Source organism: Bubalus bubalis, chromosome 13 (genome assembly GCF_019923935.1).
Source record: "Bubalus bubalis isolate 160015118507 breed Murrah chromosome 13, NDDB_SH_1, whole genome shotgun sequence".
Taxonomy (NCBI): Eukaryota; Metazoa; Chordata; class Mammalia; order Artiodactyla; family Bovidae; genus Bubalus; species Bubalus bubalis.
In genome coordinates this window covers 73,919,946-73,936,409 of record NC_059169.1, presented here as the reverse complement: position 1 = coordinate 73,936,409, position 16,464 = coordinate 73,919,946, and positions in this window count along the sequence as shown.

The window sequence follows — 16,464 nt, the reverse complement described above, 5'->3', positions numbered from 1 at the left end:
CAACCAGCGATCGAACCTGGGCCCTTGGCAGTGGAAGCGTGGAGTCCTAACCACTGGACTGCCGGGGAATTCCCTTGATTTGACTTTTAGAAGCAGTATGTTTCAAATTTAGAATAAATTAATAAAACAGCAACAAATCCCACCCCCCTCCTATATTTTCATTGCTTTGATGGTATATATTCTAATCTTTTTTCCATTGAAGAAATTTTGGGTGAAATTCACCATATGTCCATAAGGTGATGGACAGGGAGGCGTGGCGTGCTGCAGTTCATGGGGTCGCAGAGTCAGACACGACTGAGCGACTGAACTGAACCATTTAAAAAGTGTATTTAGTGGCATTTAGTGCATTGGAGAAGGAAATGGCAACCCACTCCAGTGTTCTTGCCTGGAGAATCCCAGGGACGGGGAGCCTGGTAGGCTGCCGTCTATGGGGTCGCACAGAGTCGGACACGACTGAAGCGACTTAGCAGCAGCAGCAGTGTATTTAGAGTGCTGTGTAACCGTCACCTCTATTGAGACCCAGATGTGTTTCTGAACAAGTGAGCCCAAATGCTGGGGAAGATGTGGTCCTCTGTGCTGAAAAGACTGCCGATGCTGCCTGCAAGACACCCGCCACCCCTCCTACCCCCTGACCTGGGGGCTCTGGGCTCACAGACTTAACTTCACTATAGGCTTCACGTGCGAAAAAACAGTTGCTGGACTCCTGTCCCAGTTCTCAGAACCCTCTTGGCCTTGCCCTTTCACATGTCAAAGGTTGCAGTGAGAAGCTCTTTGTTTGCTGAGGATTGCTGTTTATGGCGGCTTAGATAACAGTTCAGTTCACACGAAAACAAACAAACGATGACCAACCCGAGTCGGGTACAAGGCCACGAATGGACTCGGGAGGGTGACCTGAAAGTAGAATCTCTCCTTTGACTCACCTGCTGGGAGAGGAATTTTCCAGGTTCAGTCCTTAAGATGAGTTATCAGAGGGCCAGGTCACAATTTATTTGTAGAGCCCCGTACCCTTCCTTGGCACCGTCACAGAATCAGCTCGTTGGATCCTTGCAGCAGTCGGATGGAGGAGGCTGGGCAGGTGTTGGCCTCTTACAGCATTGCCCTCTTCTGAGCACTTAGCTCCTCTAACTGTAGAGATAGAAAAGGAGGGCCACAGAGGCCCCTCTAATTACAGAATAACTCGGCAAGAGTAAGATTTGATTTGAATTTTTTTTGGCTGCACCATGCAGCTTGTGGGATCTTAGTTCCCTGATCAGGGATCGAACCTGCAGTGGAAATGCAGAGTCCTAACCACTGGACCACCGGGAATTCCCTGATTTGACTTTTATAACCAGTGTTTTTCAAACTGTTGAGTTTTCCATGTAGCGGATTATGAAAAAAAATGAAAGAAAATAGAATAATAAATGTCAGAGTGCATAATAATAATAAATAATAATAATAATAATAAATAATAATATAATAATAATAATAAATGTCGGAGTGCATTGCAGTCATAGTAAGTATTTTTTCCTGAAATGTTTGCCTCGCTGGTGTGTGTGTGTGTGTGTGTGTGTGTGTGTGTGTACTGGGTGATGATGCAAAATGTGTTTCCTGATGTGGGTTACAGTTTAACCAGAATGAAAGCCCTGGGCAGGAATGGCTGTGGTCCCTTCAGCACCACTCAGATTTGAACACTGCCAGCCTCAGGCCTTGCTCGCTGCCCTGACCCTCCAGGTCAGGATAGTGATGTCACGTGTGTGTGTTCAGAGTCCTGTGCTCTTTATCAAAAGCAAAAAGTGAGTGTCTGCCTCAAAGGCAAGTTCCAAGAACTGAAAACATGACTCTCACTGGTTGTACAACGTTTCGACTTTCCAGTGGTAAGAACAATGTCAGTCCCGGCTTTGCTGTCTCCATTTATTTTTTGAGTGTTCTTGAATATTTTAGGGCATTTCTACAGCTGCAGGCCAGCCTCCTGGCCCCAAGAAGCACACCGCAGGGAGCTCTGGCTAAAATTACCCCACGGAGGTCACCTGTTAACTTCCTTTATCCTGTGCCTCTCAGCATCAGGCAGCCTGGATCACTTACAATTCCTCAATTTCTTTTTCATGGAAAAAGCCATTTATTCCATCTGTTGGAGATTGCATTTGGTCCCTTTATCTTGCTTCTGGTACACTTAAGTCTGATAGTTTTCTTAGGCAGTGTCTACATGAAGGCACCCAGAAAGTTAGAGAGTAAAATATTTAGCTGAATAATTGGCTTAAACAATGCAGATAATTCCAAATTAAAGCCCACTGATTTTTTTTTTTTGCATGTTGCATTAGCTAGTTTCCATAATGTCCCATAGATATAACTTACCATAAAAGCAAATAAAAAGCCATTTTGGTTTCTGTTCCCATGTGTTTTTGAAACTGTATCATTCAAAAATTAATTGGAAGTACTGAGTATAAATCTTGCAGACAAAACCACTAAGAAATATGAGAAGCTTTAACTTTAGGGTCTTAGCTAGTTAGCTATACTGGTTTTATGGTGTGGTTTTTTTTTTTTTTTTTTTTTTTGGTAAATTTTCTGGCCACACTGCGAGGCTTACAGGATCTTAGTTGCCCCACCAGGGACTGAACCTGTGCCCCCTGCAGTGGAAGCATGGAGTCTTAACCACTGGACCGCCAGGGAAGTCTGGGCCCTTTGTGTATAACCTGAGTCATTTGTAATGATGGTCATAATAACAAGGGCAACAGTGATGTTGATTATATGTAGGGCACTGTGCTCACGATTTCATTTATTTCCTTTACTTCTTACAAAAACCCTCTGAAGAGAGTTTGTGCTTTTACTTCTAAGAGAACTGAGACTTATAAAAAGGATAAATGACTTTTCAAGTTCTCCCGAGTTGGATGCCAAATCCCCAAGCTGGATCTTTGTGGAGGGAGAGGAATTAGCCAGGAATGTGAACCCTTTCAGCTGTTTTCATAGAGATGTTCATCTGTTTTCTGTTCCCCCTGCTCCCTGTTCTGCCTGTCAACTCACCAGGTGCAGAAACTGGAGGGGAAAAACCTCAACACATTCCTGAGTGTTTATGGGGAGACTGGGAGAATGAAGGTCATTTCCCAAGGAGCAGACCCCAGAGACCCAGGCATGGACCTGCCTGAGATCCAGACCTGTGAGGGAAGAACAGAGGGCTTACTGGGGAGAGAGATTAGATGCAAATCCAGTTGACAGGGCTGGAAGATAGGGTGGTCAGGGAGTCAGCGAGCGTGGATGAGTGTCATATTGCTGCTATGACAAGTTACCACAAGCTTGGTACTATAAAACAATAAACAATTATTATCTTTTGTTCTAGAGGGCAGAAGTCTGGAATGGAACTCAGAAGGCAAAAATCAATTGATTGTCAGGGCTGTATGCTTTCTGATGACTCCAGGGGAAAAATCTGTTTTCTCGACTTTTCCAGCTTCTAGAGGCTGCCCACATTCCTTGGTTTAGGACTCCTTTTCATCTTCAGAGCCAACAATGGCAGGTTGAGTTCTTCTCATCAGATCACTCCAGCCTACATCCACAGTCGTATTATGTCTCTGACTTCTCTGCTTCCCTCCTTCACTTAGAAGGATACATGTGATTATGCTGCACCCATTCATTATCTTGGGTAATCCAAGATAACCTCCCCACCAAAAAGTCAGCTGATTAACAACCTTAATTCTATCTGTAATCTTAATGCTCCTTTGCCATGTACCTAACATAGTCACAGTTTCCAGGGATTAGGACACGGAGTTCTCTAGGGCTATTATGACTATCACGGTAGCCTCTTACATAAAAGCAACATTTGACCTGAAACTAAAAAAAAATGAGTTAATGTCAGGTTGTGAAAAGAGGGAGCAGGGCAGGTAGTAGTCCAAGCAGAGGTGACAGTCTGCGCAGATGAAAAAGAGCTTGGCGCCTCGGAAGAACCAGCATCATGCTGGCCTCCAAGGCCAGGGTAAAGACTTGGGGGGCTTGTGCTAAGGACGGTGGAGAGCTTTTAAAGGCTTTTGGGCAGCAGGAAGGCTTGATCCAGATCACTGTGCTCTATGGAGATAGATGAAGGAGGCAAGAGAGGACAGGAGAGGCTAGTGATTATCAAATACCTTCCTTCCTGGAAGATCATTCTGTTACGTAGGTAGAATAGGGAAGAGGAGTCCAAAATGGCGGTGGCTAAAAGACAAGGAAGGTCAAAGGAAGGTCCGAGGACCAGAGTGAAGACTTCAGGCAGAACAAACAACACTCCTGGCTAAGCCCAGTTTGCATAGGGCAGGCCCAGGTAGAGGAAAAAACATATAAAAAGAGGAGCCAAAGCGCTTTCTCACGGATTCTCTCTTTCCCGGGTGCGTGCGCGCGCTCTCTCTCTCTCTCTCCCCCTCCCCGCATACTCCTCCACTCTCTTCTCTTTGAGTCTTTGGGTTGACATGCCCTCACACTTCGAAGATGGATTCTCCTGCTATCTTCTAAATAAAATAGAGCTGTAACACTGATTTGCTTAAGAGCTATAACACGGTTTGTCCAAGACCTAAGAGCTGTGACGTGCTGAGGGCTTTAATGTCTGTCGCTCCAAATCTTTGTTGTGACAAGACAAAGAACCGAGGAACATACACTCGTGTGACAATTCCACCTAATTTGGACAGAGATTCACCAAAATCCATTTTGTTTTCCTGTGCTAAGTTGCTTTAGTCATGTCGGACTCTTTGTGACCCTATGAACTGTAGCCCACCAGGCTCCTCTGTCCGTGGGATTCTCCCGGCAAGAATACTGGAGCAGGTTGCCATTTCCTTTTCCAGTTTGTTTTCCTAGATGTACAGTTAAAGCACACTTCTCAGCATCCTGGTATTATTGGTGAGGCTTTGAGACTAATTCTTGCCCATAGACTGTGACCAGAGAGAGTAAGAGCAGGTGGGCCCCCTCTCTCTTCCTTTTCTACAGAGATCTTGGATGCCATCTATGAAGAGGGTTGCTTTGGGAGAAGGGAGGATCCTGGGTTCCTGAATGACACTATGTAGCACAGCCCCGTTATTATTCTGACTGTTGTATGTGAGAGGAAGCAATACTCTTCACTCTGTTACAGCACTGAGATACGGAATTATCTTTTGCAATAGTTAGCTAAGTCCAGCTAATAGACAACCCCTGCATGCTCAGTCACTCAGTCATGTCCAACTTTTTGGAACCCCATGGACTATAACCCACCTGCACCTCTGTCCATGGATTTTTCCAGCCAAGAATAATACTGGAGTGGGTTTCCATTTCCTCCTCCAGCGGATCTTCCTCACCCAGGGATCGAACCTGCATCACCTGGCATTGGTAGGTGGATTCTTTACCACTGAGTAAATGGTAGACTGCAAGTCCAGTAGACAACCAGACAGACAGACCAATAAATTAAGCAAAATAATTTTGAGTTTTAACAAGAGCTCTGAAGGAAATTAACGTGTGAAGTGATGGCGAATAATTAGGTGTTGCTCCCTCAGAAAGGATGGTCATGAGAAGCGTTTCTAATGAGGTGGCATTTGATCAGAAGCTTAGAAGATGAGAAACAGCGGCTCTGAACAGAGGGAGTGGAGATCTTTGTGGACAAAGAAATTAATAAATGTGATGACCCTGAATGAGGAGACACCGGCTGTGTTGCTAGGAGGAAAAAGGTGGCTACTGTGGCTGGAAGTCAAAGCACGGTCAGAAGCTCCCTGGGAAAGGATCCATGAAAAGGCTCCAGCCTTGGTGCCCCTCCCACAAGGGTCAGAGTGCTAGAAGCATGTCTCTGCTGGACCGTGTACTCACAGAGATAGTTCTCTCTTCCTAGCTATTGCCACCGGAGAAGGCAATGGCACCCCACTCCAGTATTCTTGCCTGGAGAATCCCAGGGACAGAGGAGCCTAGTGGGCTGCCGTCTATGGGGTTGCACAGAGTCGGACACAACTGAAGCGACTTAGCAGCAGCAGCAGCAGCAGCAGCAGCAGCTATTGCCACTGGCTGGAGCATAAGTAAGTTTGGTCAGAGGGAAAGCAGGGAGACTAGTTAAAGCAGAAGTCTCGATAAGACATTTTGGTGACTTTGACTAGGTTGCTGGCAGTGCCGATGGGGAGAAGTGACTAGATTTGAGATACGTTTTCTCACTTTTTTTAAGTTTTTTTTCTTGTGATGGAACTTTCTAAAAAATTAATTTCTCTTTGACTGCGCTGAGCCTTTGTTGCTGTGCTTGGGCTTTCTCTAGTTGCAGCGAGCGGGGGCTCCTCTCTACCTGTCGTGCGTGGGTTCTCTTTGCAGTGGCTTCTCTTGCAGAGCATGGGCTCTAGGGTGCTCAGGCATCAGTAGTTACGGTTCGCGGGCTCAGTAGTCTCAGCTCTCGGGTTCTAGAGTGTAGGTTCAGTAGTTGTAGTGCATGGGCTTAGCTGCCCTGCGGCATGCGGAATCTTTCCAGACCAGGGATGGAACCCACATCCCCTGCACTGGCAGCACAGATTCCTAACCACTGGACCACCAGGAAAGTCCGAGATGCATTTTAAAGACAGAGGTGACAGGAATTACAAAGCGGATGCTGCAAGTGAGAGCAAAGGAAAAATCGAGGATGACGTCTGGGTTTTCGGATAGATCTTGAATAGACAATGGTGACTTTTAATAAGAGAAAGACTAAAGAAGGGACAGGCTTCAGGGACAAAATTAAGAGAGCTCTTTGATTTTGTGATGGTTGATCATCTGCGTCAACTTGACTAGTCCTTGGGGTGCCAGATATTTGATTATTTATTGTGCTAGGTGTGTCTATGAGAGTGTTTCTGGATGCAGCTAACATTTGAAGCAGTCGACTGAGTGAAGGGAATTGCCCTCCTCAATGTAGGTGGGTTTCACCTAATCAGCTGAAGATTTGAAAAGAACAAAAAGCCTGAGTGAGAGAGAACTCTTTCTGCTTAACTGCTGTGTTTCCTTTTCCTGTCTTTGAGCTCGGACTGAAACATCGGCCCTTCTTGGATCTGCTGCTGCTGCTAAGTCACTTCAGTCGTGTTCGACTCTGTGCGACCCCATAGATGGCAGCCCACTAGGCTCCTCAAGTCAAGAACACTGGAGTGGGTTGCCATTTCCTTCTCCAGTGCAGGAAAGTAAAAAGTGAAAGTGAAGTCACTCAGTTGTGTCTGACTCTTCACGACCCCATGGACTGCAGCCCACCAGGGTCCTCCGTCCATGGGATTTTCCAGGCAAGAGTACTGGAGTGGGGTGCCATTGCCTTCTCCCTTCTTGGATCTAGAGCTTGTTAACTGCAGATCTTGGGACTTAGTCTTCATTAACTGTGTGAGCCAATTCCTTATAACAGATTTCTTTAGCTATCAATATATCTGTTTCTGAATCTCTACCTCCTGGTGGTCTTTTCTTTGGCGAACACTAATATAGATTTGATAGGTTTGAGGTGGCTATTTCCATCCGAGAGAAGGTATCCCATTGGTAGTTGGATATATGAGTCTGGAGTAGCAAATAAAGCAGGGCTAGAAATACAAACTTGGGATCATTGGTGGAATTTGGAGCCTCTGCTCAAGATGAGATCATTAGAGAGAGGGTTTGGTACGAGAAGAAAAGAGGCTCAGGATAGAGCCCAGATGCATTCTCATTCTTAGAGAGCTGGTAGAGAGAAGGAGCCAGTGAAGGAGATGGGGAATGGTTGGCCAATGAGGATGGATGAACCTTAGGAGTAGATTTCTTTCATTCAAAAGATTTTTTAATTTTTAAAATCAAAGTTGTACATTGTCATGGTTTTCAAAGCCAAGTTGTTCTACAAGAATTGCCATGAAAAATAATAGTGAGCAGCCCCATTACTGACCCCTCTTTCCCAGAAGCAACTACCTTCAACTGTTTCTTCTGGCATTTACTGCCTTCATTTCTCACAAGCTGGTTTATCTGCCATTTCTTAATTTTTCTGCTTGGATATGTATAGACTTCCTTCTTCTAAAGATTTACTCTCTACGCCCACCTACAGTCACCCTCACTCCCACTCACACACAGGTACTCACGTAGACACACAGGGTTCTTCACTATCCTCTAATTACAATTATACTGCTTGTTTTAGTTAAACCAATATATAGTGTTTTAATTATTCTGACTTTGTAAATGTTATTCATAGCTGAGCCATGTAGTATACTATGATTCAGTTCAGTTCAGTTCGCTCAGTTGTGTCCGACTCTTGCGACCCCATGGACTGCAGCACGTCTGGCCTCCATGTACATCATCAACTCCTGGAGCTTGCTCAAACTCATGTCCATTGAGTCGGTGATGCCATCCAACCATCTCATCCTCTGTCGTCCCTTTCTCCTCCTGCCTTCAATCTTTCCCAGCATCAGGGTCTTTTCCAAAGAGTCAGTTCTTCGCATCAGGTGGCCAAAGTGCTGGAATTTCAGCTTCAGCATCAGTCCTTCCAATGAATATTCAGGAATCATTTCCTATGATTATGTTTCCTTTTTTAAATATGACCTCTGGTTTTCCCTGGGATTAGTAATTGTCTACATTTAAGGGCTTCCCTGGCAGTCGTGTGGTTAGGACGCTGCGCTTCCACTGCCGGGGACAAGGGTTCAATCCCTGGAACTAAGATCCCACATACTGCTTGGCACACCTCCCCCCACCCCACTTCCAGAAAAAGAGAAAAGAAATAATTGTCTTCATTTAAAAGGTTTGGGGGGACTTCTGCCTATTTCTAATTCATCCCTAGACTCTCAGTTAGAAGTTAAAGCCTCCTATCAGTTTCACAAATGTCCGGTGACTAGCAGCCTCAGTTTTCCTCTGCAGCGTATTTCCAGGGTCTCCATGTATTCCTGCCCTAATCTAGGCTGGTTGCTGTTGTCCTGAGATTGATTTTCATGGTCATCTTAGGAAGCCCTTTCCCCACCTTCCTGTGTTAGAGCCCCTATTTCTTGGCCCACGTATTTTCCTTTATTAAACGTTTATTCCTTAGTTTTGAGGAAATATATCCTCTCTTAACTTTTCTGAAGACACATACATGAGAGGCCAGTTCTTTGAGACCTTTTGTGTCTGTAGCTTTAAAAGTTTTTTTGTTAGATATGATGTTACAGTTTGGCAATAATTTTCCCTCAAATTTAAGGCCTTGCTCCTGTTGTTTTCTAGTTTCCTGTACTGTTGTTGAGAAGTTATGATTATTCTCTTTAAATGTCACTTGCTTCTCTCTTTGTCTGTCTGTTTCTCTCTCTCTCCACCTAATCAGTCCCTAAAAGTTGAAATAGAGCACAAACAAATTGGGTTTGTTGGGGGACAGTGAGGAGGGATGAAGGTAGAGAAACTAAATTCCCAAAGAAAGACTTAGACTTGAAGTCCCTGCTACAAATCAGACACAGCTGCTCTATAAAAAGGGAACACGTAGCTGGAGTGTAGCTCACAGCTCTTCAAGATAATATTATCAAGGTCCTGATTCTTTTCATTATGCCATTATTCAGTTGACCTGAGCTAGTAAACCTGCTATTAGTTGGGCACCTTATATGATTACATAACCCCAAGAAGGTTTAGAATTAAATATAGCGATGGTGAACTAAATCAAACCCATAGTACTAATATTTTTAGTACCAACCTTAAAGTGTAAGACAATCTGCATGTGTCTGTTATTTATGCACCATGTCCATAATAAAAATAGCAGCTATACTCTAGGCAATCTGACAGATTACCTCTTGATTTCAATTTGACATGTGTAATTAATTTTATATTTATGATTTTAAAGTGACAGTGCAAGAGAATTTGTTCAAGTGTGTAAGCTGCATTGATTGTATTAAGAGAACTGTGGTATAGGCCTGTCCTCTGAGGTGGCAGGGGTCTTTGTGAGGGTCTCATGATAGTTCCTTCTGCTGCCATCAGCTGTTATGGGCTGTGCTCCTGTCCCTTTACCAAATGAACCCTGACAGGCTAAGGGCACAATAGCCAAAGCACAGTGGAGAATTGTGGAGAATGAAATATTTAAACGCAAATGTGCTAAAGGCTGGGGTAGAGATCAATCAGCACACTTCTTCTGTGAAGAATCAGGTTATAAATATTTTACTCTTTGCAGTCCAGGAGGCAAAACTGAGGCTGCTGCTGCTAAGTCGCTTCAGTTGTGTCCGACTCTGTGTGACCCCATAGATGGCAGCCCACCAGGCCCCGTCGTCGCTGGGATTCTCCAGGCAAGAACACTGGAGTGGGTTGCCATTTCCTCTTCCAATGCATGAAAGTGAAAAGTGAAAGTGAAGTCGCTCAGTCATGTCCAGCTCTTCGCGGCCCCATGGACTGCAGCCCACCAGGCTCCTCCGTCCATGGGATTTTCCAGGCAAGAGTACTGGAGTGGGTTGCCATTGCCTTCTCCAAAACTGAGGCTATAGCTATGAAAAAGGTAACCACTAAAAAGTGTAACAACTATTATTAGCTTGGCTGCTACTGCTAAGTCGCTTCAGTCGTGTCCGACTCTGTGCGACCCCAGAGACGGCAGCCCACCAGGCTCCCCTGTCCCCGGGATTTTCCAGACAAGAACACTGGAGTAGGTTGCCATTTCCTTCTCCAATGCATGAAAGTGAAAAGTGAAAGTGAAGTCACTCGGTCGTGTCCGACTCTTAACGACCCCATGGACTGCAGCCTACCAGGCTCCTCCGTCCATGGGATTTTCCAGGCAAGAGTCTTGGAGTGGGGTGCCATTGCCTTCTCCGATTATTAGCTCTAGGACTGTATAAAAACAGGCAACTTTCTGGATTTGGCCTACAAACCATACTTTGGAAATTTCTGGGCATAAAAATTAAAAGGATAATAAAAAGGAAATAGCAAATAGTTAAATACCTGAGATTCCTGGTATAACTCACTGGAATTCATATGAGATTCCTTGTACTGGAAGTATTTTTTCTACTGAATACTGAAACACAACTAGGGAAGCTTTGATCAAAGCCCACAACTGATACCAACTTGAGGAAGATGGGTGGACCATTTGAAAAAGGTATTTATCTTTCAGCCAGATCCCCAATTATACAAACTCTTCAAATGTATGTATATTCACTACCTACCGTTTCATGTGCTGTGCTGAGTACTAGAAATACAGCAGTGAGCAAGACTGGGTCCCTGCTAGAAGGAGCTCTGCGCTCTGGTTGGGAGAACTGGGACACGGGCACAAGCTATTGCTGCTGAAGTGCAGTACCTGTTGTGGTAGGCATGTGCATGGGGGCCTCTACTGTGTCTAGCGTTTAGGGATCAGGAGAGACTTCCTGGTGGAGCTTATGCCCAAAACTGAAGCCTGAAGGATGAGAGCATAGGAGCAAGAGAGGGAACTTGGCGGGTGCAGCTTAGCAAAGTTCGAGGCTCCAGAGGCGTGGGGAGCAACAGCACTCTCAGGGAGCCGCAGCTCATTCATATAAACACGCGGAGCCTTACGCAAAAGACGGGCTTTCCAAAGAGGACCTGTGGGACTTCCCCGGTGATCCAGTGGTTAAGACTCTGCGCTCCCAACACAGCGGGTGCAGTTCAGCTGCTGGTTGGGGAACTAAGAGCCCACCTGCCACCCTGTATGACCACCCCCCACCAGTCAATAAAAGAGCGCCTGTAACCAAGAAAAACATATGCCAAAAGCCACATTTCCAGGAACATAATTTCTCAAACCTCAGCACTATTGCCATTTTTGATAATTCTTTGTTGTGGGAGGCCTTTTCTGGGCATTGTACGGTGTTTCGCAGCATGGCTGGCCCCTACCCCATAGATGCCTGTAGTATCACTCAGTTGTGACAATCAAAAAACATCTCCAGACATTGCCTGTCTCCTGGGGGACAGATCTGCTGGTTAATAACCACTGCTGTGAGATATAAGGATAAAGAATTTTACCAGCTCATTCCAAGCATACCAGTTGGGAACACTGCCCATCCAGCTGATGTTGTTAGGAGTAGGTATGACTCATTACTGCTCCACTTTGCCAGGGGGCAAGGTGACCAAATGTCTCTGATGCAACCTCTTCCTCCTCCTCCTCCCACCACCAATCACTGAAGTCCACCCTGAAAGTGGTCTGATTCAGGCCTTTCATTCTGCATGGCACCAAGCATCTAAAAAACCCAAAGAGACTCCTTCCTGACAAGATGTAGGGTCACATGACAATGTATCAATATCGTTCCTGTAGTTTAAGGTCGTCTCACACACATTTATCAAATTCTAGCTGATTCCAAAGCATTTGTTCTTCCTTGTTACTACAGCAGTACAAGTGCGGCTGCCAAGGTGATGAAGGAAACCACGATGTGAGTGAGGAATGGCCCTTGCTGCCCAGCTCTTCATGGAGTCTGGCATAGCCCAAGTTACAGACTGTGGTGCTGGCTTGTTGAGGACCGTACTCTTCTCAACGGCGGCTAATAAAGGCCTGAATGGAAGTACAGCAAAGAGTCCAGCTACTTGAGGTGGACAGGCTTTAGAATGCAGGGTTGAGAGGCAGATGAAGAGGGGAGGACGGGGAACAGGAGTCCTGTGACTGGAAGCTCTAAGGACCACAAGGGAAAGGGCTTCTCTGTTAGGTTAAGAGGCTGTCCTTAATCCTGAAGACCCTGGGAAGCCAAGGAAGAATCTTAAGCTCACAAGTGACAGAGCCAGATAAATGTATTTATTTATTTTTATTTTTAAAGATTTATGTAATTTTGGCTGTGCTGAGTCTTCATTGCTGCAAGAGGACTTTCTCTAGTTGTGGCGAGTGGGGGCCACTCTTTGTTGGCGCGGTCGAGCTTCTCACTGCGGTGGCTTCTTTTATGGTGGAGCACCAGGTAGGCACGCGGGCTTCAGCAGTTGTGGCTCAAGGGCTTAGTTGCTCTGCGGCACGTGGCATCTTCCCAGACCAGGGGTCAAACTCGTGTCCCCTGTGTCGACAGGTGGATTCTCAATCACTAGACCACTAGGGAGGCCCCGCCAGATGAATTTAGAAGATGTTTCTACATCATTTACATTTTACAGAGTACATTTTTGCATGTCACTTAAGATTCTGTAAGGTAGGTGTTGTTTGTATTTGGCAGCTGAGGACTTAAAGTTGATTAATCAAGGTCAGAGAGCTAAAACAGTTGTGGCCAGGACTGAATAGAATTCAGGTCTCCATTTCCGCGTTGCCATCTCGTATTTTGACGGTAGTCAGATAAAACACACACACGAAGGGCCGTTATAGGGCAAATGTGAAAGCAAAGAATAGGTGGAAAATCTAGTTGTGTTTAGCAGTGACTGGCACTGAGTAGTTAGTACATTTGTTCCTAGACTTATTATAACTCATTTGTTATTCTTGTTTTTTTCTAAACTGGTTATGATGATGTCACCATGTTAGTATTCCCTAGAGCAATAATTTCCAACATGGGGATCCAGACCCTTGGGGGAACCCAAGGTTATTCAGAGGGTCCTCAATTCAATGTGAATTTTCTTGATAGATGCTGAAAATACTACCATTCATTTCATAGGGATTCCAGTATTTTTTTAAAATTTAGTTTACATTACAAAAGGATCTTTATACTTGAGAGGGATCTTCATGCTAAATATAAACGATATTATGTGTTATTACTAAAGATGATGTGCATATTAGCAGAGGCTGGTGGGGCATAGGGAAATAGTAGAGTTTGGCTATCTAAAAAATCTATAGGAAAGGGTGTGTCACACAATCGTGAGACTGGAAAGGACTTGGTGAGATGACAGTGGAGGTAGAAGAAGTCTCAGGAGAATGTGGTCCAGCTGACACTTCGAGTTTGAACTTCTAGCCTCAGAACTGTGAGAGAGTAAACCCCTGTGTTTTTTTTTTTTAAACTATATTGTTTGTGGTAATTTATTAAGGCAGCTCCAAGAAACGAATTCAGTGGCTCACAACCAGTGGGGACCAGAGATATGCCAACAGCCCTGTGAGGGAGCTTGAAAGAGGATATTCCTACAGCCGGTTGAGTTTGGAGGCAGATCTTCCCTCAGTCCAGTCTTGAGAGGACTGCAGTCCTTCCATAGTAAATACATTCTTGTGGGAAACCTGGAGCCAGACCTACCTACCTAAGCCCTTCTTGGATTTCTGATGCACAGAAACTGTGAAGTAATATATGTTTGTCGTTTAAAGCTGCAAAACGTAACCCTACAGCAATAGATAACAAATGAATGTATATTCTTAATTTTGGGGGAAGTGGGAGAATAAACAGGAAACTAAGGACAGTGGTTAGTGATAGGCAGTGAGTGGGAACAGAGTACAGGGAACAGGAAGCGGGTGTTCCTCTTCTGAAAACATTTGGAAGATTTGATTTTGAACCAAGCAAACGCTTTATACATTCAAAAATGAAAGCTAGATAAGAAAGATGAAAAAAGCAAACTAAAATTATGCAAATAAAAATAACAAACTTAACACTATATCACGGAGAAGGCAATGGTACCCCACTCCAGTACTCTTGCCTGGAAAATCCCATGGACGGAGGAGCCTGGTAGGCTGCAGTCCATGGGGTCCCTAAGAGTCAGACACGACTGAGCGACTTCACTTTCAGTTTTCACTTTCATGCATTGGAGAGGGAAAAGGCAACCCACTCCAGTGTTCTTGCCTGGAGAATCCCAGGGACGGGGGAGCCTGGTGGGCTGCCGTCTATGGGGTTGCACAGAGTCGGACACGACTAAAGCAACTTAGCAGCAGCAGCAGCAACACTATATCACAGTGTATCACACAGATAACACAACTATATTGCAAAGCAGATGAATTCAAGTAACTTTTGATCACCATCCTCTCACGGCACACCTTTGGAAAGAGATGTATTTACAAAGATAGAAAAAGTGCAAAGAAATCTTAAACTTAGGTTTGCTACTGGTGTTAGTATCAAAGTCACAGCTCTTTTGTCTCTATTGTAGGATAGAAGAAACCAGTAAATATATTGATGCTGACAAGAACCAGAGTTTTCCTGCATTTTTACATCTCCCCACCATGTTTACTGTTTTTGACATCATATTTTACATCTTTTTCTTAGTAACCAGGGTTTTTCACTGTGGGAGAAGAAAAATATAAAATGGAAAGAGGAAGGCTAGAATGAACCTCGAGATGCTGACTGTTTAATTGGAGGTAACAATATGAACTCATGATTTTAAAATATATCTGGGTAAAGAGTATACTGTTTAGTGTTTTATAGCTCTATGAATATATATGCACTTGGTCCACTGAAAGGGCCTAAAAGAAATAACATCTCAATAGCAATGAGCACCCTGGACACTAAGATCTGATTTTCCGAGTACCATTTCCTACTAAAAGGAACTAAAATTTCTCTGCATCAGGCAGAGAAAATGCAAGGAGAGCTAGGAGGTCCTATGTCAGAAAGCAAGATAGTGTTCAAAGATAGATTGATCGATAGGATGGGGACTTCCCTGGTTTCCAGGGACTAAGACTTGGCTGATCCCAATGCAGGGGGTCTGGGTTCTATTCCTGGTCAGGGAACTAGATCCCATAGGCTGCAACTGCAACCCAGCACAGCCAAATAAATAAATATTAAAAAATAAAAGAAAAAGATAACAGGATATACATAAGGAGGGGCTTTCACAGGTCACAAAAGGGAAATTCAAACACCACAAATAATATTGGTAGTTGGTTATAATAACTGGATTAAATTGAATTTTAAAGAACGCCAGAGTTCATGCTGTTATTCAAAAGAAGAGGAGACTTGTGAAGGGGAAGAGAAGGAGGAGAAAACAAAATACAGGTATCATCTGTTGTAGAGGGAGAGAGGATCTTTGTGGAGGACTGCCAGACCACCCTTGACCAAGTGATCAGGCTTGACATGGACACAGAAGGATACCGTGTCTCTGGATGGAAACAGACAGCATCACCTCTCACTTCTCTTACTAAAAAGTTTGACTTGCATCTAATTATAAACAATTCAATAACCCCATACTCTTAGAGTCTAATATTGGCCTGGACTTTTCAAATATGTCAAAGTAATGAAAGATTTTTTTCAGAGTACTGGAATTCCCTGGTTGCCTAGTGGTTAGGACTGGGTGTTTTCACTGTCGGCCTGCCAGGTTTGGATTCAGGGTTGGAATAACAAAGAACCGGCAAGCCAGCTTTAAAAAAAAAAAAAAAAAAGAATACTAGTGCTAGGGTAATCCTGGGTACATCTTGAACTGAAAAATAAAAAAAAAATGTGTGTGTGTTTGTGAGCTTTAGGGACAACAAAAGAAATTTAAATATTGACAGTATATTGGGTTTGACTGAAACGGTATTAAATTTCTTGCTTGTCCTGATGGTGAAGTATTTAGGGGGTGAAGCAGTGTTGTTGCAACATTCCAATAATTCAGGGTAAAAAAAAACCCTATACAGTGAAAGAGAACGCAAATATTGTGAAATGTTAGCATTAAATTTAGTGCAGAGTCTACTGTACAAGTCTTCGGTTGGTTTATAAATTTTACTTTAAAAAGCCGGGTTTTAAATAAAAAGGGAGCAAGTTTACTTCTCCTTGCAGAGGGCTCTTCCATGGCTCTTAAGTTTCTGTTTCCCTGCGGCGTCGATCTCGAGGCCGTAGGAGGCGTCACCAC